This window comes from Theropithecus gelada, chromosome 9 (assembly GCF_003255815.1).
Source record: "Theropithecus gelada isolate Dixy chromosome 9, Tgel_1.0, whole genome shotgun sequence".
Taxonomy (NCBI): domain Eukaryota; kingdom Metazoa; phylum Chordata; class Mammalia; order Primates; family Cercopithecidae; genus Theropithecus; species Theropithecus gelada.
The window spans coordinates 91977419-91999141 of record NC_037677.1 but is presented as its reverse complement, the minus strand read 5'-3'; the positions used below and the strand labels follow the sequence as shown (position 1 = coordinate 91999141).

General features: G+C 47.5%; 1 protein-coding gene across 5 annotated transcripts in view; it reads left to right on the top strand.

Moving 5' to 3' along the window:
• Positions 1-6284: 6284 nt before the first annotated feature.
• Positions 6285-21723, top strand: part of SORBS1 (sorbin and SH3 domain containing 1) — a 252779-nt gene continuing 237340 nt past the window's right edge. For 4 of the 5 annotated variants that reach the window (XM_025396196.1, XM_025396194.1, XM_025396195.1 and 1 more), the window contains exon 1: positions 6285-6385. The gene's annotated coding sequence lies outside the window, so the exon portion shown is untranslated. The remainder of the gene's footprint in view (positions 6386-21723) is intronic. The other variant, XM_025396192.1, reaches the window with a different exon arrangement.

Here is a 21723-nt window from a genome sequence, read left to right as displayed (position 1 = left end):
CCTCCCTCCCCTCCCCTCTCCTCCCTTCTTGTTCCCTGCCCTCCGCTCCCCCCGTCCTCTACCCACCCCTCCTCTCCTCTCCCATCCCCTTCCTTCCTTCCTTCTTCTTTTCTTCTTCTTTTTTTATAGGATTTTGCTTGCCTGCCCGCCTGCCTTCCTTCCTTCCTCCCTCCCTCCCTCCCTCTCTCCCTCCCTCTTTTCTTCTTTTTTTACAGGATTTTGCTCTGTTGCCCAGGCTGGAGTGCAGCGATGTGATCATGGCTCACTGGAGGCTGGAACTTCTGGGCTCAAGTGATCCTCCTGTCTGAGCCTCCTGAGTAGCTAAGACTACAGGTACACACCACCATGCCCAGCTAATATCTATGTTTTTTTTTTTTTTTTTTCAAGACACAGTCTCACTCTGTTGCCCAGGCTGGAGTGCAGTGGCATGATCTTGGCTCACTGCAACCTCCACTTCCTGGGTTCCAGCAATTCTCTTGCCTCAGCCTCCTGAGTAGCTGGGATTACAGGCACCTGCCACAATGCCTGGATAATTTTTGTATTTTTAGTAGAGATGGATTTTCGCCATGTTGGCCAGGCTGGTCTCAAACTCCTGGCCTCAAGTGATTCACCCACCTCACCCTCCCAAAGTGCTGAGATTATAGGTGTGAGCCACCATGCCTGGTCTTGCCCAGTTAATTTTTAAAAATTTATTTGTAGAGATAATGTCTTCCTCTGTTGCCCAGGCTAGTCTCAAACTCCTGGCCTCAAGTGCACTCCTGCCTCAGTCTCCCAAAGCACTGAGATTATAGGAATGAGCCACTGTGTCTTGCCAGGCCAATATTTTAAATGTCTTTGGCTATCTAATAGAATAAAATAATCTCCAAGCCAAACCTTGGATATTTGGTCAAATATAATACAAATATAATACAAAAATATAATACAAAATATTTGGGGTGCTATTATGTGTACAAGTTTTCTCTCAAGCAACAACACAAGACACACTGGAGCAAGTGTTTTTATTTTTATTTTCTTTTAGATACAGCGTCTTGCTCTGTTACCCAGGCTGGAGTGCAGTGGTGCAATCATAGCTCACTGTAACCTCAAACTCCTAAGATCAAGTGACCTCCCAACTCAGCCTCCCAAAGCACTGGGATTACAGGCGTGCACCGGTGTGCCAGCCAGTCAGTGTTTATAGATTGGTAAACAGAGGCCCTGTGAACAGAGTCCTGGGGTTACTCATACTCATCCTAGCCCTGCTTCCCAAGCACAGTAATCCCTCCTGCTCCTCTGGTTTTCTGCCTGGCCCCATAGACCTCTCTTGACCTACTCCACCATTTCACCAAACTTCCCTAAAGCATCGTCCACCAGCATTAACCTCTAAGGAATGTGGAATTCTTGGCTCAGGCATTCCATCATCTTCAAATCAGTTCCGTGCCCTGAGGCACGTGTGTGTAGATTTGCTTTTTTATCAGTAATTAATCAGTAAGAAACAAGACAATCAGTTATTTAAGGAGTTTTGCTCTTTCCACTACTTGCTTTGCTTTCTGTAAGATGCTACAGAAGGCATTATACAAACGTCTTCAAGGGGTTTTTGGTGATACAGCAGCAAAACTCTGATTCATAACTCCCTTTCTCTCATTTGATTTTCTTCTTTTCTCCTGGCGTTCTCCAGCATGACATCTCTGAAAACGACTATGGTCAATATTTTGGGTAACTGGGAAAACAGCTTACCAAAACCAGCGTATTCTAAGAAGGTGTCTTTCTCAACACTGCCTCCTAGTAATGTTAAAATAATATTCACTTATTGATGCTTATGTGTGTCAGGCAGTGTAGGCACTATCCATGCATGATCTCATCTTCAGCTTGCAAGTAAACCTACGGAGGGTTGTGTTCTCTCCAGGTTACAGACGAGGGAAGTCCGCACACTAGGCACTGAGCTAGGATTCTGCCAGGTGTCTCTGGAGCCCGCAGCCTTTACTGTTATGCTACTGCCAGCTCCAGGGCCTCTAGTTTATTTCCCTCTCTCCCAGTCTGTGTGGCTCTGAAGATGAAGTAAAGGCTGATGACTCTGGACTGTCCTCTGAAAAATCCTGCTCCCTCCTCTCCTCATTCCTCACACTTATGACTTGCTTGGGGGATGCTTCCCACAGCACGTTTATGATCCTGGTTTGTGTGCATGACTTTCTGCCTGATATTTTTATTTTTTTCCAACAGTGGAAGGACTGCTGGGAATAATCTGATACACATGAAGAGAAAACGAGGAGTCACTAATAAGATTAAATTAAACTTAAGCACATTTTAAACAGCGTGTAAAACACAGGACTAAGCACTGTTTGAGATGAGCAGACACAAGGCACGACCTCATGGAATTTACAATCTGCTGGGGAGAGGAAATGAGGGATAAGACTACACACAAATATACAGGAGTTTATGCCAAATATGGCAAGTTCCATGAGAAAGGAAGAAATGAAGCAGTGTAGGGCTGGAAGGCAGGAGTCCTCCCGTTTCCCTGGGGACCCAGGTTTAAGAGAAACTGTGGAGACTGAGACTAGAGAACGGGAAGTTTTACTCAAGGCTCAGTCACTGATGCACTGACAAGGCCTCGAGGTTCACCCTCCCCAGGACAAGTTACATAATTTACAGGGCTCAGTTCAAAAATTAAAGGCAGGGCCCTTTGTTCAAAAATGAAGAATTTCAAGATGGTGACGGCAGAGCATGTAATCAAGTGTGGGGCCCTCCTCAGCACAGGCTGCATCCCCACAGGGCTGGCCCTGCCCAAACGAACCTCCCTGGGCCTCTGGTTCCTTAGGGCTCACCTTTGGGAAGTAGGGAGCAAGTATGTCCCTCACCACCCTGTAGCCAGCACCTAGCCATTCATCTCAGGGCCAGATGAATCCATGAATGACTGGAGATAGGATGAACTAACACGATTACACCTGATGATTTCTTGGGTTGCTTTCAGTGTTAAGACATTGAAAGACTGGCCAGGCGCAGTGGCTCACGCCTGTAATCCCAGCACTTGGGGAGGCTGAGATGGGCAGATTGCTTGAGTTCAGGAGTTCGAGACCAGCCTGGCAAAATGGTGAAACTCTGTCTCTACCAAAAATACAAAAAATTAGCTGGCCACAGTGGCCTGTGCCTGTAGTCCCAGCTACTTGGGAGGGTGAGGCAGGAGGATGCCTTGAGCTTAGAAGTTCAAGGCTGCAGTGAGCCGAGATTGCACCATTGGCATTCCAGCCTGGGTGACAGGAGTGAGTGAAACCCTGTCTCAAAAACAGAAACACAATCCGTCAAGACAGTGACTTTGAACATTTCTTGGAGGAAACACCTGAGATGAGTCCTGAAGGACAGTAGGATTTTTCTTTTCTTCTTTTTTTTTTTTTGAGATGGAGTCTTGCTCTGTCGCCAGGCTGGAATGCAGTGGCGTGGTCTCGGCTCACTGCAACCTCCGCCTCCTGGGTTCAAGCGATTGTCCTGCCTCAGCCTCCTGAGTAGCTGGGATTACAGGCATGTGCCACCACGCCCAGCTAATTTTTTGTAGTTTTAGTAGAGACAGGGTTTCACCATGTTGGCCAGGCTGGTCTCGAAGTCTTGACCTTGTGATCCGCCTGCCTCGGCCTCTCAAAGTGCTGGGATTATTGCGTGAGTCACCAGTAGGATTTTTCTTTCTGTTTTCTCCACTTTCCTTCTCTCTTGACTTTCCACTATTTTTCTATTTCTTTCATAAATCCTAATGGCAATGTTATGCCTTACAGTGAGACAAGCAACAGTGACACAGACTGGAAACAGCAGAAAGGTTCAATATTTGAGGGATGACTTGAAGCTTTAGATGGTATAGTTGATTCTTTGAGATGGTATAGCTGAAATCTTCATTGATAGAGTCTGGTCTTTCATCTTAGAATTATTTTGTTTTATTTTCATTGGACAAGTTGGTAGATGTTTGTGAAGAAAAAAATCAGAAAACTATAGATGAGCAAAAATAATTACTTGCAGTCCCATAAGAATAGTTCTAATGGGATTGCAGTATAAAACTAGTTTTCAATCTATTTTTCCATTCAATAATCTGAGCATCTTTTTTTTTTTTTTATTTTTTTGAGATGGAGTCTCGTTCTGTTGCCCAGGCTGGAGTGCAGTGGCACGATCTTGGCTCACTGCAACCTCTGCCTCCCTGGCTCAAGCAATTCTCCTGCCTCAGCCTCCCAAGTAGCTAGGACCATAGGTGCATGCTGCCATGCCCAGCTAACTTTGGATTTTTTAGTAGAGATGGGGTTTCACCATGTTTCCCAGGCTGGTCTCGAACTCCTGAGCTCAGGCGATCCGCCCCTGCCCACCTTGGCCTCCCAGAGTGTTGGGATTACAGGCATGAGCCACCACACCCAGCCTATTAGGAGCATCTTTATGTGTCAATAAACCTCTTCATTTTTTGTAGCTATTAATATATGATCTTCTGTCATATGGTTGTACTCTCATTAACCAATGCACTCAAATTGGATATTTGGATTGCTTTGATTTTTTTTTTTTTTTTTTTTGGCTATTCTAAAATGGTGTTGCCCTGAATTTGCTAGATAACTCTACCCTTTGTTTTCCACCTCTGTGGATAACCTCAGGATAACAATACTGTTCCCACCTGGGGTTGTGTGGTGGATGTGAGTTAACGCATGTGAAGCTCTTAGCACAAGTACAGTACAGTGCATAGCAGCCTAGATGTGCTTAGTAAGTATTAGCTGTTTTATTACTTTATAGCCCAGAGAGAGCTGTCTTTACGCAGATCGTGGAGTAAATAGGAGAGCCTGGGAAGTGTTCTTTGAAAAGCTGCAGGATAAGGTGCAGGTAGGGGAAGGTGTGGGCTGGGGGCTCCCTAGGTTGAGTAGTTCCCCAGTGTTTTCTCATTTGTACAGTAAGCTTCCAGATGGCTAGGAGTCTTCTTCTTCTTCCTTTTTTTTTTTTTTTAATACACAGCAGAGGACACCAGGTGGTCACCAAAGACAAAGGGTCACCGTTCCCTGACATCTAAGAATCTTTGCTGATGAGCTTCTGATCAGTCTGTGCAGTCATCAAGGCCAGTCTTTTCCCCACCACCCACAGCCTGTTCACTGGGAACGTGTTCTGGCTGGCTGAATATTCTTGCAAGGGCAGTTGACAAAAATCAGTTGTGCTCAGCCCAAGGGGCGACTGTCTTATCTTCAGGGATGTGGGAAGCTGGGCATGGAGGGAGCAAGTTCCACACCAGTACTTGCTGGCTCTGCGACCTTGGGCCAGCAGTTTCCCCACTCTGATCCCTGTCTCTGTAACTCTGAGGGGGACTAGAGGAGGTTAGGAGAATGGTATAGCACAGTGGTTAGCGCTGAACCCCATCTAACACAGTGCCTTCCCTCCACTTGCAATGACCCTGTTGCATTGTATGCACTCTACTTTTCACATTGCAGAGGATCTTATTTATTTACTTGTTTGTCTCCACTAAAATGGAAACTTCCTGAGGGAAAAGGCCTTGCCTGTCTTGTTCTCTGCAGTTAACACCGGGGTCCAGCAATGCCACAGAGCCTCTAAATATATGTGTGTTGCATGAGTGAAATCTCAGAGCCTGGGTTCAAATCCTGGTTGCACCACTTGCTGTGTGACCTCGGACAAGTCAGTTAAACTACACCTCAGTTTTCCCGCATAAAAATTGTAATTATTTTCAGTTTTCTCACTAGAAAAATATGGATTAGTAATCGTTCCTCTCTTATCAAGCTAAGAGGATCGAATGAGGAAATATCCAGCAAGCATTGAGCACACTGGTTGGTACAGAGCACGCGAATGATAACAGCAAACGTTTATGTAGCACGACGGCCAGCAGGCACTGATCTAAATGCATCGCCTATGTTAACTATGTTAATCTTCACTAGATTTTACGAAATCGGTACTATTATGCCATTTTACAGATGGGTAAACTGAGGCCCTGGGGTTAAATAATTTATCACTGTTATTTTACGTCTAAGGTTCCTTCCAAGCTCCCCGTGGGCGACCCTTCTGAAGAACCAGAAGGCACGCCAGGCCAGCGTCCGGCCCGGCCAGGACTGAAAGGGTCAGTCGGCCCGCGCACCCGTTACCGGCGGAGGCCGGCGGGCTCACAATGCCAGGAGCCAGGCGCCGGACGCTTCCTCGCCTCCCATCCACGCACACGCCCCTTCCTGTCACTGCCGGGCCCGGCCCCGCCCCCTGGCTCCGCCCGCTAGCCAGGCGCTGCCAGAGTGGACGGTTCCAGAGGCATGCTAATGAGGGGGCGGGCACCGCAGCCCATTGGTTGTCCGCGGAGTGTCGGTGAAGTCAGCGCTGAGTCCCAGAAAAACAGAGCGGGGCCAGCTGCAGCGTGTAGTGCGAGTGGGGCGGACGCGCGCAGCCCGCCTGCCCGGCGACCAGCAAGGTAAGCTCGCGCCCGCCCGCCCGGCCGCGCTCGCCTGCTCAGCAGCTGCGGCGCCGGGGGTGTGCGCGGCCCGGCCCCCGCGGGCGGCGCCTTTGTTCAGCCCTCGGAGGAGGCGCATTTAAAGGGCCAGCTGTTGGAGGGACTTGGGGGACCCCCTCCCCCAGAGCATCCCCCTATGGGCACAGGGAAAGCGGTGGTCCCCCGCGGTCGAACCGTCCATCCTGCCTGCTCGGCGGATCCCCAGTCTTTCAAAGGAAGTTCCCCACGGTGCGGAGGATCTGGGGGCTTCCAGGGTTGGGTCTTTTTTTAATTTCCTTTTTTGGTGGGTGGGGGGTAGTGCGATCGTGGCCTCTGCTAGGAGAGAATGTCCGCCCGTCTCAGGGTGGCTGCAATATGGGTGGGTGGAGGAGACATCAAAGCCCGGATGGGTTTGTGCTGTAAAGTGAAACTACCAAGGAGGGGCACCTCTGCAGCAGCCAGAGGAAGGCGGAGGGAGCGAGCGCAGGATGGAGGCATCTCAGGTGTGTTCATTCATCAGCATCCCCTGGAGAGGGCGGCGGGAGGGGCGCAAGGACGACGCGGCTGGCCGGACCCGCCTGAATGAACGGGGACGAGTATGCGCCGGGGACACCGCGCCTGCCTGTGCCGCCCGTGCCCCTTTTTCTCCCCGAGTGGCTGACAGCATCTTGCTAGGCAGCTCATCACCGACATGGACAGCAAGCAACTCCTTTCTCCGAATTCCCCGGGCATCCCCTGCTCCCACCTCGCTGCTTTCCGACGTGGCTTCCTTGATACGTGGTAGCGCCATTCAAGATAGAAGGGGAAAGAGACTTGAAGTCATTATGTTTCCTTCATGGGGGAATGTGCTGTCGAATTCTGCATCCCCATACATCCGCTGTCGTAAGATGGCTTTGAAATTCACCAGTGCCTGCTTTCTCCAGGCAGACAAGAATTTATTACGCTATTACATTGCTACATAAAAGCAGAAGGGATCCCACTGAGCGTGGCTCGTTTTATCCAGTCCTCGGGTTTTCCCAGCATGTTCTGGGCGAGCCTTTGGATTTTTGTTTTAAACACTGAGCGTTGGGATGCCCCTGTTGTCACAGGGGCCGACCTGCTGAAATTGCTGGAATTGGTTTCACCGTCAATAGGAGGGAGGTTCATCTAGAGACATCATGGAACCTATCTGGCATGTCAGGCCTCTGACTCCATCTCTCCCCTCAACCCCCCGCCCCCGCCCAGCCCCCCGCGCCCTTTTTCCTCTCTTAAGTGGAGGCGGGGGATGTCTTCACTCTCCTTGTGTTTTGAGCTCCTCTGCTTAGATTCAATTCTGTGTTTTTGGTTGGAAAGGTATCTTGGTGGTGATCGAAGAAAGGAGGGTTGGATTAAAAGTGGGGTGGGCAGCAGAGGGGTCAGCAGCATCAATGACAGCAAAGAGATGATGGACATATCTACAGCCTTCAGACACCCGTGAGGTAGATGGCTGTCTACAGAGTGAGGGGCATGTGTTTGGGCTGTGAGGGGGAGGGGTGGAGGAAGAGGATGCCCCCAGCAGTTTTCTGCCCCGCCCTCTGGATGCTGCCTTAAATAGCCCCTTGCCAACCAAGCTCTGATGTCTCCTTCTTGGCCTGAGGGGAAAGAAGGGAAGGGTTGGTCTGTTGGCACCTTTGCCCTAGGCACTGTTGGAGCAGATGGTTAGGAAACGGTTAGTTCTCCAGGGGTTGCAGAGAGCACATTTCTCAGCTGGAGGGCCCTGAGACCACTCCTCTAGTGACTTCCCTGCAGGGAATTAGCAACTGAAATGAAGTGCTGTCTACCCTCTGGGGTAAAGAGTTGCGGGGATATTGTCATCTTGTGGACTATACCCACCTTGTTGGCCCTTTCCTTCTCCTGCTTGCTTTCATTTGTTGTAGTTGGAGAGTTTCTGTAAACTTTTCAGAAGAGGTTGGGCATATTGGGTAGTGGGTAGGAGTTATGGGAAAGGATGAGCAAATTCTTCTTCCTGGTAGAACAAAGCACTGCTCAGCTATTCCCGTCTTTCCTCTTCTCTAAAATAGAGTTCAAAACAGATAGCAGAGTCTAGGGCTTTCTTTGCAAAGAATGAAAGGGCAGGGCCAGGAAAGAAAGTTTTTATTGTTCAGCATTGATAATCATCGGGTCATCCAAACTTATCTCCTGACCCCTCCCTGGATGTGGAGATAGATTTGCTGTAGAGGGCACTCTATGGTAATTTAGGATTTGACCTGTCTCTAGGAGAAAGGCGTGGATGGTCTCAAAAAGCTTTGGTGGAGGAGCTCTGGGCCAGAGGCAGGACAGCTGGCTTTGGTCCTGGCCACCAATCTTTGGGGTTTGGGCTTCTGCTCTCTGGGCCTGTGTCCTTGCTGGTGAAGTGGAGGATGATAGGGCAGAGGGTCTTCCAGGGTTCCTGACAACTCCCCTGTTCTTAGAGTCACAGTTTGTGATGGCATTTTCAGGTTCTTTCCTGTTTGCTAAACTGATAATAAATTCAAAGTATTGCACAATGGCGTGAAGGAAGCATTCTAGGACGCAGGCTTCTGTTGGATTCACATCTACCTTTTCCTTGATTGTGTGATTGGTGAGGTTTTACTGTAAGTACATAAATAATTCAGAGCTAGAATGGCCCAGAGTGAGAGGCACAGAGAGAGACCCCAGAGTGAGTGGTTGTCTGTGGGAGATGAGGATGCGATGATAGATTGCTGAGGAAAGGGAGTTTTTGTAATTTGTTCTCTTTCCCTGTGGATGTTTAACTTGCTGGTTTATTTATGGTTCTACAGGTGAACGTTTACCTATCTAGAAGATGAGAGTTATAAAAGACCTCTGTGATTGCCATGTTCCGCCCCCTCCCCTGCCAAACTGAGGAATTTGAGGGGTTGGGAGGTTTGGCCATTTTTCCAAGGTCGCACAGCTAGCAAGACGTGGAGCTGGGGTGGGAACTCAGGTGGAGAGATTGTAGATCTTGTTTCCACATGTATCTGGGTTTTTTTGTTTTGTTTTGTTTGTTTGTTTTTGTGTTTTGGTGGTGGTGGTTGTTTTGAGACTGGGTCTCACCTGTCACCCAGGCTGGAGTGCAGTGGCACAGTCACAGCTCACTGCAGCCTCGACCTCCTGGGCCCCGGCAGTCCTCCTACCTCAGCCTCCGGGGAACTGGGACCACAGGCACGCACTACCACACCCAGCTAATTTTTATGCTTTTTGTAGAGACAGGGTTTTGCTGTGTTGCCCAGGCTGGTCTCAAACTCCTGGACTCAAGCTATCCGCCTGCATCAGCCTTCCAGCATGCTGGGGTTATAGGCTTGGGCCACTGCGCTGGCCTGTATGTATCTGTTAAGCCTCCTCTTCCTCTGAGAGAAAGGATCCTAAGATGGAATAGGAAAACATGAGGAGTAAATAGGAGCACAGGAAGAGAGAGATTGGAGAAACAGACAAGAGAAAGGAGGAGGCTGGGGACAGGTTATGTGGGGAAGGGAAAAACACAGAAACCAAGCTTGGAGGAGAAAAGGATGGAGCTTGAAAGGGGGAGGCTCTATTGTCTCTGAAACAGCTGAGCTCTTCTGCAGCCCTTGGGCTGAAGTGAGGAGAGGTTTGGTAGACTAGAATGGGGGGTGGGGGAGTGGACTGAGAGTTCAGCCTCAACCTGAGACTCACTTGGAATCTCCTTGGGATTGCTGCTGTTGACCCTCAGATTGCAGTGTCGTGGAGGCTGCTCAGTTTCAGGGCCAACTGAGGCCTTTAGATCCATGGGAGCATGCAGAACGTGGACATGTGGAAAGTCAGGTGTGTGGGTGGTGATGCTGGCTGATGCTGAGGTGGGACTCAGTTCTGCTGAAGTCCCGGTTTTTTTGCAAATGCAAAACTCAAAACACTTTTCCGTGGATTTCTTTTCCGTGCAAGCGGCATTTTCTCCTTGGATTTTCAACATTTGCTTTGAACGTTTTATGAGATGGTGTTTCACATACTCCCTTTTCAGAGGAGATACTTGGAGATGAATGATCTACTGAATTGTGGCTCATTTGGGGGAGCTTCTGGCTTGTGACCTAAGCTAAGCCTCAGAATTTTCAATGAGCAATTAAAGAGCTGCGAACAGTGGTTGACCAGAGCATTAACCATTCGAAGGCAAGGATAAAGGGTGATAATAGTTCAAGGTCTGGAGCTATAGCCAACAGCTGGCCATGAACAATGTAATTGACTTTGGCTAACTCTTCAAGCCCAAGGAAGTATCTCTGTGGGTCCTTTGGTGGCTGCCCGTTTTTGTGTGCGGTTAGGCATGTGGGCCCGTCCTTGAATCTTGCTGTCCCCCATTCTTCTTTTCCTACCTCTCCCTCCTCTATCCATTTCTTTTTCTTACCTCTTTCTCCTTGCCCTCCTCCCTCATTCTTTCCTTATTGTCAACAATATATCTTTGTAGTTTCTTTTAATCTCTTGCCATTAAAATGTAATGTTCTCTGTTCTTCATTTCAAATCAGTTGAGGGCCAGGCATGGTGGCTCACACCTGTAATCCCAGCACTTTGGGAGGCCGAAGCAGGTGGATCACCTGACGCCAGGAGTTCGAGACCAGCTTGGTCAACATGGTGAAATCCCGTCTCTACTAAAAATACAAAAATTAGCTGGGTGTGGTGGTGGGTGCCTATAATCCCAACTACTCAGGAGGCTGAGGCAGAGAGAATTGCTTGAGCCTGGGAGGTGGAGGTTGCAGTGAGCTGAGATTGCAGAGTGAAACTCCATCCAAATAAATAAATAAATAAATAAATAAAATCAATTGAGTTCAGTCTTTTTCGAATGTGTATGTGTTTTACACACAAAACAAAAAAGAGGCAAATGAACCAAATCCAACTAAATTGCTTTTTACTTCTGTGTGGCCTTCCATTGATTTATCCCCCCCACTTCTTCTGTGGTCAGCAGTGGCTTTTTATAGAAAAAAAAGTTCCCAGGTCTCTGTCATGCGGTTATTGTTTTTACAACAATAGAAAAAAGTTTCCACCCTTGTATTGTGGACCACAAGGGACACCCTCTCTCAAGGGGTGTACCCTGTTTCTAGGCTTCCTTCCATGGAAAAAGTGTCTTTAATGCATTCTGTAACAGAGGCCTGTACTGTAAGGGCTAGGGCTGCTGATGGCAGAGGTGGGGCTCTTCTCAGTGACTGCTGTACTGCTTAGAATAGGGGCTGGCAGGCTATGGCCTAGAGAGCACATCTAGGAAGAATTAGCATCATTGTTTTCTCTGTTTCCTCAGGCTGAGCTAACCTAACTGGCTGTAGCAGGACCCAGACCCTTTTGGAAAAGAATGAGATGCTTGTTAACTTTCTGATTAGTGTTGAGTGGGACCCAAGGTATGCCTTCTGCCCACCTTGGGAGGGTGGGCACCCACCAGCAGTTGCTGGTGTGAAGTCCCCAGATGCTTTGATGGATGGATGCTGTACCGCTTTATGCTTTTCTTCTGACTCTAATTAGTTACAGAGAGGATTGACTCTTGATGCTCAGTGGTCAGCAAGTACTTTAGAATCTAAAGTGGGCCCCGCAAACAAGAAGTCACCTTGAAGTTTGCAGTTTTGTATTAAAAAATCACATGAGTTTTGTATTCTCTGTAATATATCTGTGCTGGTTTTAGTATAAAAGTATTTACATTGCTTTACTGTTGAATACAATTGACGTTCTAGGAAAATGTGTTTATCGTGGGCCCTCATTTGTCCCAGCCCTCCCTAAATATGCGTATCAGTCCCATACCCCAGCTGAAGAAGCCAGGGATAGGGTAGGCATCAAACCTGCTGGTACTGAGCCTCCATGCTTTCCTGCCGGCTCTGCCAAACCACCAGATGCCCAGTCATTCTCTACTACAGGTCCCCAAAGGCCAGGCCCCCCTGCACCACCCACCAGGACTGGTTCCCTCACCAGAAGGCTTTTTTCTGCGTTTCCTGGCTGATGCCTTCTTCCCTCAGACTCCCCTCACATCTTAAAGAGATGCCTTTCAGCCGGGCGTGGTAGCTTATGCATGTAATCCCAGCACTTTGGGAGGCCGAGGCAGGTGGATCACCTGAGGGCAGGAGTTCACAACTAGCCTGGCCAACATGGTGAAACCCCATCTGTACTAAAAATACAAAAAAGTAGCTGGGCACAGTGGCGCACGCCTGTAGTCCCAGCTACTCAGGAGGCTGAGGCAGGAGAATCGCTTGAACCCAGAAGGTGGAGGTTGCAGTGAGCTGAGATCACGCCATTGCACTCCAACCTGGGTAACAAGAGCGAAACTTCATCTCAAAAAAAAGGAGATGCCTTTCTTCTTGCGTTCAGCTTTCTACTTCTGTTGTTATTGCTGGTTCTCTTGTCTGTTTCCTCCCCCATATTTTGAGTTCTAGGAATAGAGTGAGTCTGTGTTTCTTCTCTTTTTAAATTAAATTTTAATTTGTATAAAAATTTCGCATATATATGTGTGTATGTATGTACACAGAGAGTTTCTTTTTTGTTTGTTTTGAGACGGAGTCTCCCTCTGTCACTAAGGCTGGAGTGTAGTGGCGTGATCTCAGCTCACTGCAACCTCCGCCTCCTGGGTTCAAGCGATTCTCCTGCCTCAAGCCTCCCGAGTGTCTGGGACTACAGGAGAGCACTGCCACCCCCGGCTAATTTTTTTATTGTTAGTAGAGACAGGGTTTCACAATGTTGGCCAGGCTGGTCTCGAACTCCTGACCCAAGTGATCTGCCTATCTCGGCCTCCCTAAGTGCTGGGATTACAGGCACGAGCCACTGTGCACCCCTGCCCCACACAGAGTTTCGAAAGTCAAATAGGCTGGGTGTGGTGGCTCACGCCTGTAATCCATTGGGAGGCTCAGGTGGGCAGATCACCTGAGGTCAGGAGTTTGAGACCAGCCTGGCCAACATGGCAGAACCCCGTATCTACTAAAATTACACAAAAATTAGCCAGGCATGGTGGCGGGCGCTGGTAATCCCAGCTACTCTGGAGGCTGAGGCAGGAGAATCGCTTGAACCAGGGAGGCGGAAGTTCAAGGGAGTGCAGTGAGGGAACCAGGGAGTGCAGTGAGCCGAGATCGTGCCACTGCACTCCAGCCTGGGCAACAGAGCCATACTCCGTCTCAAAAAAAGAAAAAAAAAAAAAAAGTCAAATAATACTACTAGAAAAATATAAAGGCTGGCTGGGCGCAGTGGCTCATGCCTGTAATCCTAGCAGTTTGGGAGGCTGAGGCCGGTGGATCACTTGAGGCCAGGAGTTCAAGATTAGCCTGGCCAACATAGTAAAACCTCATCTCTACACAAAATACAAAGAATTAGCCAGGCATGGTGGTTAGGATGTAGACATCTTTGAGGGGCTGCTGTTACTCTGTTTACAACAGTTACTTCTAATGCACTGAGCTGTTTCTCCTGATATTACTGTCATATTTATTGTTACCTGTTTACAATGCTGTTTTCTGATTGTTCATTTTAGATGTTATTTTTGTTTTTCCTTATTTTTGTTTTTGTAGAGACAGGGTCTTGCTATGTTGAGACTTTGCTTGAGGCCAGGGTGGACTTTAACTCCTGGCCTCAAGAACTCCTACCTCGGCCTCCTAAAGTTCTGGGATTACAGGTTTGAGCCTAGAGGTTACTTTTAGATGTTTTGTCTTGATGTCTTACTATGGATTGCAGCCTCTCCTCTGCTCTCCAATACTTCCCTTTCGCCCTATTCTTTCATTATAGATAAATCACAATTTTTGATTACATTGATATTTGGTGCTGACATTATTTTGGCTGTGTAAATAGTGTTCATGACAGAGCCATATAGTATACTATAATATTTTCTTTCTTGTACATTTTTTGAGTTAATAATTATCTTACATTTTCTATTTACTTAGTTTCTATGTACTTGTTGCTAATTTGCAAAGTATCTGACAGCATCTTAAAACATTTGTTTTATAACATGTGTTCCTGTTTATTTATTTATTGAGATGGGGCCTTGCTCTGTCCCCCAGGCTAGAGTACAGTGGTGCGATTGTAGCTCACTGCAGCCTGGACCTCCTGGGATCAAGTGATCCTCCTGCCTCACCCTCCTGAATAGCTAAGACTACAGGCACCACCATGTCCAGCTAATTTTTAAAGTTTTTTGGTAGAAATGGAGTTTCACTAGATTGCCCAGGCTGGTCTCTAACTCCTGCCCTCAAACAATCCTCCCTCCTCAACTTCTCAAAGTGCTAGGATTACAGGCATGAGCCACTGTGCCTGGGCTTGTTCCTTTTTATTTTATTACCGGTTTTTTGGTTTTTTTTTTACACCCCTTTGGAGACTTCCCTCCTATGGGTCTCCATTCTCTCTCCTTTGTCCTTGCCCATTGACCTCTAGGTCTGTGGCGTGACTCATCCTGGGAATTTCCTCACCTTATCCTGGGTGGAATCCTGTTTCCTCTGTTGACTTATTCCTCCACAAGTTTCTGAGAGAGGGTCTGTGGAAGTTGATCATTTTAAGCTTACAGGTCTGAAAATGTTCGTATTCTACATTCATATTTGATTGGTGATTTGATTCATCTAGAATTTGAAGTTGAAAGCCATTTCCCTTAGAATTTTGAAGCCATCATTCCACTGTCATCTAGGTTCCGATATTACTATCAAAATTTGGATACCATTCTAATTCTTGATAATTTATGGATAACCTGCTTTTTCACTGAAAGTTTTTAGGATCTTCTTTCTTTTCCTGTATTTGAAATTTCCTTGCTTTAAAAATGATTGGCCTGGGTCTTCGGTGTGTGCCTTTTTTTTTTTTTTTTTTTGAGAGGGGGTGTCTCTCTGTTGGCCAGGCTGGAGTGCAGTGGTGCAGTCTTTGCTCACTGCAACCTCCGCTTACCAGGTTCAAGCGATTCTTGTGCCTTGGCCTCTCAAGTATCTGGGATTACAGGCGCGTGCCACCACGCCCGGCTAGTTTTCCCATTGTTAGTAGAGACAGGGGTTTCACCACATTGGCCAGGCTGGTCTTGAACTCAGACGTCAGGTGATCCGCCGCGGCCTCCCAAAGTGCTGCGATTACAGGTGTGAGTCATTGCATCTGGCCAGTGTGTGCCTTTTTGATCTGAAGATTGACGTCTTTCAGTTTGGGGAAATTTTCTTAAATAGATATCTTTTAATAATTTCATTTTCTCCATTTTCTGTGTTTTGTCTTTGGAATGCCTATTAGTTCAATGTTGGACTTCCTGTATCAAGTTTATAATTTTAAAATGTTTTATTTCCTTTTTTCATTTTATTATATTTTTGTCTTACTTTCAGAGAGCTATCTTCAGCTTTATCTTCAACCCTTTTCCATTTTAAACTTTGTGCTTTCATGTATTTATATGAAACATATTTGCATGTTTTACTTTCTAAGAGCTCCCTAGTTCTCTGAACACTTGCTTTTCTTTTTTAGATGACATTCTATTCTTGTTTCATGGGTGCAGTAAATTTCTTTATATTAGCGTTTTTTTTTTTTTTTTTGGATGGTTTTCTGCTGTTCCCTGCTGTCCCTTGGAAGATGTTGTTTCCTCTAAGTCCCTTTTTCCGCTTGTTTTGGTTACTGTATCTTCCATTGCAGCCATCCTTCCATGCATGCTGATCCTTGATTGTCTATGTATATTTTAAGAATGGACACCGAAATGCTGATTGGGCATCAGTGCCACAAGGAAGGGAGTTGTTAACTTCATTGTAGAGTGATCCAGCAGAGAGCCCCCTTTTTCTCTACTGGAGCAACCTAGATATCAGCGCTGGTAGATCTTTTCTCTGGGGCTTTCCTGGATAGGGCTTTCTTGGAGAGGATTTTACCTGGGTGTGGGTAGGGTGGAGTGGGGTGAGTAACAGCCTGGCCTTCTTGGATTCTGGGAGCCTCCATGGGGAAAGGGGCTAGGTATTAGTCTGTTTGATATGCAGACTTTCACTCAATCCCTGGGTCTTTTGAAAGTTGCCCCCACCCACCGTCCCTCTCTCCCATCTCTCTGCCTCCCTCAGCTGTGTCCCTCCCTCCGCTGTGTCTCTGGTGTAAGTTACCTGATCAGTGGATCTCCACCTTCTGCTGGCTGAGGCAGGGAAATCACCAGGCTGAGAAGATTGCAAGAGGGACCCTGGGTCTGACTGCTCTTTGTACCAACTTGCAGGCAGGCAGGCACCCTTCTTTTTAGCCCCACCCTGTTTCCCTTTAGAGTCCTTGGTGCCTCCAGTTCCTGAGCCGTCTCTGGATTCTGTGCCATGAGTTGGGCACTTGTTTAGTGGCTCCTGCCCTGCTTGAACTTAGCAGAGCAGACAACGCAGAAACCTAAATCAGCTACTGCATGGTGGTCAGCTCTCCACTGCTGTTGACATAGCTCATCTGCTGGGGTCTCTTTTTCATTAAGAAATGCATCCATCTACTGTCCTTTTAGTGGGAGTCCAGAAGAGAGCAGAGATAAACATGGGTGTTCAGCTCTCTGATTTGACCAAAAGTTTATTTCATTTCTTCATTCACACACTTAAATTTGTGCCTGATATAGGGTATATTCTCAAGAAATGTTTGTTAAATGATTGAATGCCCGTTCCTAAGATGATATGTGTACATTTAGTCATCAGATTTCAAGAGACCCAAACAGAGAGTGTTACAAAAATAAATCTGTCGCTTATTCTGAGATAGACATAATAACAGGCAGCAGATCCTGCCTATTCTCCCCATGCAGTGGAGGATAAGACACATTGGGAGGGAGACAGTGTTCCAGAGTGTTGCTGTCTTCAGCCCTGTCAGTAACTACCACGAGTCACTTTGAGAAGTCCCTTAACCTATCTGGACCTTGGTTTTCCCAGCCTTACAATGAGATGTTGGTCAAGGCTTGATTCGGTTCTGTGCATTGAGCACCTGCCGTGTGCAAGCCATGATGATGGGATTCTCCACATGTCTCTTCTAAGGCAGCCAGTGTGGTGGTTTGTATGTGTGTTTGTTTTGGCATGGGCCACACTGAGTTGATTGTGTTTGGTTTCTATGTCTTTCTCCTGGCTTAGTTCAGTGCCTTGTACAGAGTAACTCCTCTGCACATTTTGATTCTCCCTTTTTCTAAACCGAGGGCTCCTTGTGAGCACCACATCGCCATCCTCTGTATCTCCTGTGTCTGCCACCGTGGTTGGTACAGAGGGGGTATGTAGGAAATACTGGATTTTTCCACTGAGGAGTGGAAAAGAACTATGGGCTTGGAGAACAAGGCTAGCTTGTTGAGGGCCTAGCTGCACAGTCCCTGGCCCACTTATGGAGTTGGGGGACTCAAATGCATTGGTATTAAAATCAATGGAGACAGCAATTCTGGACCCCAGCCCTGACACTAGAGGATTGTTTTCTCCCAAACAGATAGTAGTCATATATTTGTTTCAAACAGCACAGTGGAGTGGAGAAAGACTGTTGTTACCAGTTGAGATCAGATTCATCTTAACCATGAAAATGAATTATAGATGTATCCCTGCATTAAGGTGTTTAAAAACATTTAAGTGTTTTTTCATAACTTCTTTTGATTTTCCCACACTTGTGAGTTTATGTGCCAGGACTAGTGACTAGAAATTTTAGGGAGACTGATTTAGTTCAGTGGAAGAAATTTTTTATTGTAAGAGCAACTCCCTACCAGACTGCATTAGGAAGCCCTGAATTCTGTGTCAAGCTGAGGCTAAATGTCCACTCGCCAGGGAACATGAAGAATTGATGCCTGTGTGGGAGATGAGGTACTATTAGAGCACCTGTAAAGTCCTTTGCTTTTGATTTGTTCATCAAATAGTTATTGAGCACCAGTTATAGACCAGCGTCCATGCTGGGCTCTGGGAATATAGCAGCAAACAAAGAGAAATGGCACCTACCCTCTTGGAATTTATAGCCTAGAGCTGAGCTGTCCAGCATAGTAGCTACTAGCCACATGTGGCTATTGAAATTAATTAGTTTGAAATACCATTAAAAATTCAGCTTCTCAGTCATGCTAGCCACATTTTGAATGCTCAATAGGCACGTGTGGCTAGTGACTGCCCTATGGTCAGCATGGGCAGTTGTAGAGTGTTTCTGTAATCTCAGGAGGATCTCTTAGGCAGGCTGATCATAGAGCTAAGATTCTGTGTTTCTAGATCACATTTATGATTAGCATTTCATGGTGGAGGCAACTGAGGCACAGAAAAGCCATTTGCTTGAGGTTATGTGGCTGGATGGGACTGAGCTAGGAACAGGTCTCTTCTCTTTGAGTGTGGCTCTTCTCTCCCTGAGGTGAGGTAGGGCAACTGAGAGTGTAGTCTTTGCACTCAGGCTGCCTGGGTTCAATTCCTGGCTTTGCTACTTCCTAGATTTGGGTCTTAGGGCAAGTCACTGCCCTGTGTGCCTCAGTTGTGTCACCTGTGAAATGGAGGAAGTAATAGCAATAGCACCTGCCTCACAGGATTGCAGGGAGGATTAGATGATCCAGTCATTCCAGTCTTTAGAACTGTGGGCTGGGCGTGGTGGCTCACACCTGTAATCCCAGCATTTTGGAGGTCGAGGTGGGAGAATCACTTGAGCCAGGAGTTCCAGACCAGCCGGGGCAACATAGGTGGACCCCCATCTCTACAAAAACTTGAAAAATTAGCTGGGTGTGGTGGTGCAAGCCTGTAGTCCCAGCTACTTGGGAGGCTGAGGTGGGAGGATCTCTTGAGCCTGGGAGGTTGAGCCTGCAGTGAGCCATGATCACAGCACTATACCACTCCAGCCTGGGCAACAGCAAGACTCCATCTCAACAACAACAACAAAAAAAAAAAAAAAAAAAAAAGGGAAAGAAAAGAACTATGCCTGACACATAAATAGTAATCACTCAGTGAATTCTGATTACTATTATTGAGACTGAGAAGGGGACAGAAGGTATAGGGAGAGCCAAGGAGGCATTTTCAAACAGCAGAGTGGAGGGGAGAAAGACTGTTGTCAGGAAAGGCTATGCTTTTAGAGCTGACCGACCACCTGGGGAGGGATATGTAATGGAATGTTTCTCGGCCAGAGGCTGCTTTAGTCATGCAAGCTGATGTGAAAATGCCAGTATGTCCACGAAGCCCTCTGAGTGTCACAACTGGTCACTGGTCCTCTGAATAAGGATCCTTTCAGTGTCTCCTTTCTCCTGGCTTGTCTGCACGTAGGCTGGTCCCCACAGCCCTTTCCCCTGTCCCCATACATTTTTTTCTCCCCTCACTACATCTCCATCATGGAATGGGTGGGACATTTACCATCACCCCTGTGGAGCAGAGGGCTGCATTGAAGGAATGCGGAAGAGAGCAGGGACAGAAGCCCAGCTGGGCCCTGGTATTTTCTTGGAGGTTTCTCTCTCTTGTTGGTGTCATTCCCTCTGTTGCTCAGTCTTTCACAGTGTTCTAGGGGTGCTCCATTTTGCTGGATGAAGAGACATAGAGCTCTGATGTTAGCCCCAGGGATGGGAGGGTGCCCATTGGGTAGGTAAATCTCTGCTTATATGTGGAACTTTGGCTTAAGAAATACTTTATTTATTTATTTATTTATTTGAGACAGCATTTTGTTCTTGTCGCCTACGCTGGAGTGCAATGGCATGATCTCAGCTTACTGCAACCTCTGCCTCCCGGGTTCAACCTCAGCCTCCTGAGTAGCTGGGCTTACAGGTGTCTGCCACCGCACCCAGCTAATTTTTTGTATTTTTTTTTTTTTTTGAGACGGAGTCTTGCTCTGTCACCCGGGCTGGAGTGCGGTGGCGCTATCTCGGCTCACTGCAAGCTCCGCCTCCCGGGTTCACGCCATTCTCCTGCCTCAGCCTCCGGAGTAGCTGGGACTACAGGCGCCCGCCACCACGCCCGGCTAGTTTTTTGTATTTTTTAGTAGAGACGGGGTTTCACCGGGTTAGCCAGGATGGTCTCGATCTCCTGACCTTGTGATCCGCCCGTCTCGGCCTCCCAAAGAATTTTTTGTATTTTTAGTAGAGGTGGGGTTTCACCATGTTGGCCACGCGGGTCTCGAATTCCTGACCTCAGGTGATACACCTGCCTAGGCCTCCCAAAGTGCTGGGATTACAGGTGTGAGCCACCGCGCCCAGCCAAGAAGTAGTTTAACAGAGCAGTCTCATCAACAGTGTAGACATGGCCCCCGCCCTGCAGGAGTTTATTTCTTCGTGAACACCCAGAGGGCAGGGCTCTCGTCTTCCCCAACAGACATCAACAGTGCATTTCAGGCAATGAAATAGGAAGGTTCTAGTATGATACAGTGTCCGTGGAGGTGCAGGTAGTGAGGGTGCTCTAGAGGTACATAATGGATGTGGCAGCTTGCCTCACCCAGGGGAGGCACACAGGGAAAGTACTATAGGCCAGAGATGTATCTGAGGTCAGGTGTCTAGTAGTGACAGACCCTGGGCTGACCTGTGAGGAGACTGTTCCTAGCAAGCCTGATTCTCAGCATGACATAGAAATACAGGTTCTCCCTGATTACCAGTGATCAGGAGTATTGAGTGCTTGGCTGGGTGCGGTGGCTCACGCCTGTAATCCTAGCACTTTGGGAGGCGGAGGTGAATGGATTGCGTGAGCTCAGGAGTTTGAGACCAGCCTGGGCAATATGGTGAAACTCTGTCTCTAATAAAATTTAAAAAATTAGCCAGGTATGGTGGCATGCGCCTGTAGTCCCAGCTATTCGGGAGGCTGAGGCATGAGAATTGCTTGGACCCAGGAGGCTAAGGCACAAGAATCACATGAACCCAGGAGACAGATGTTGCAGTGAGCAGAGATCATGCCACTGCACTCTAGCGTGGGAGACAGAGCAAGACTGTCTCAAAAACAAACAAGCAAAAAAGAAGTATTGAGTACTTGAGGCTTCACCTATGGTACAGTTTGGATGTGTGTCCCCACCCAAATCTCGATTGAAACATAATTCCTAGTGTTGGAGGGGCCTGATGGGAGGGGATGGGATTGTAGGGGCAGTTTCTCATGAGTGGTTTAGTATCATCCCTTTGGTACTGTCCTCACGATAGTGAGTGAATTCTTGTGAGACCTGGTCATTTAACAGTGCACAGCACCTCCCTCTTTGCTCTCTTACTCCTGCTGTGGCCATGTGACATGCCTGCTCCATGCCTGCTCCATGCCTGCTCCATGCCTGCTCCATGCCTACTCCTCGCCTGCTCCTCCTTCACCTTCCGCCTTGATTGTCAGTTTCCTGAGGCCTCCCTAGAAGCCGAGCAGATGCCAGCATCATGCTTCCTGTACAGCCTGCAGAATCATGAACCAATTAAACCTCTCTGTTTATAAACTGCCCAGTCTCAGGTATTTCTTTATAGCAATGCAAGAAAGGACTGACATAGCCTGTAACTGGCTTTGCCAGTTCATTCCTGTTTCGGCCTTGACCTTCCATCATCTTGGGTG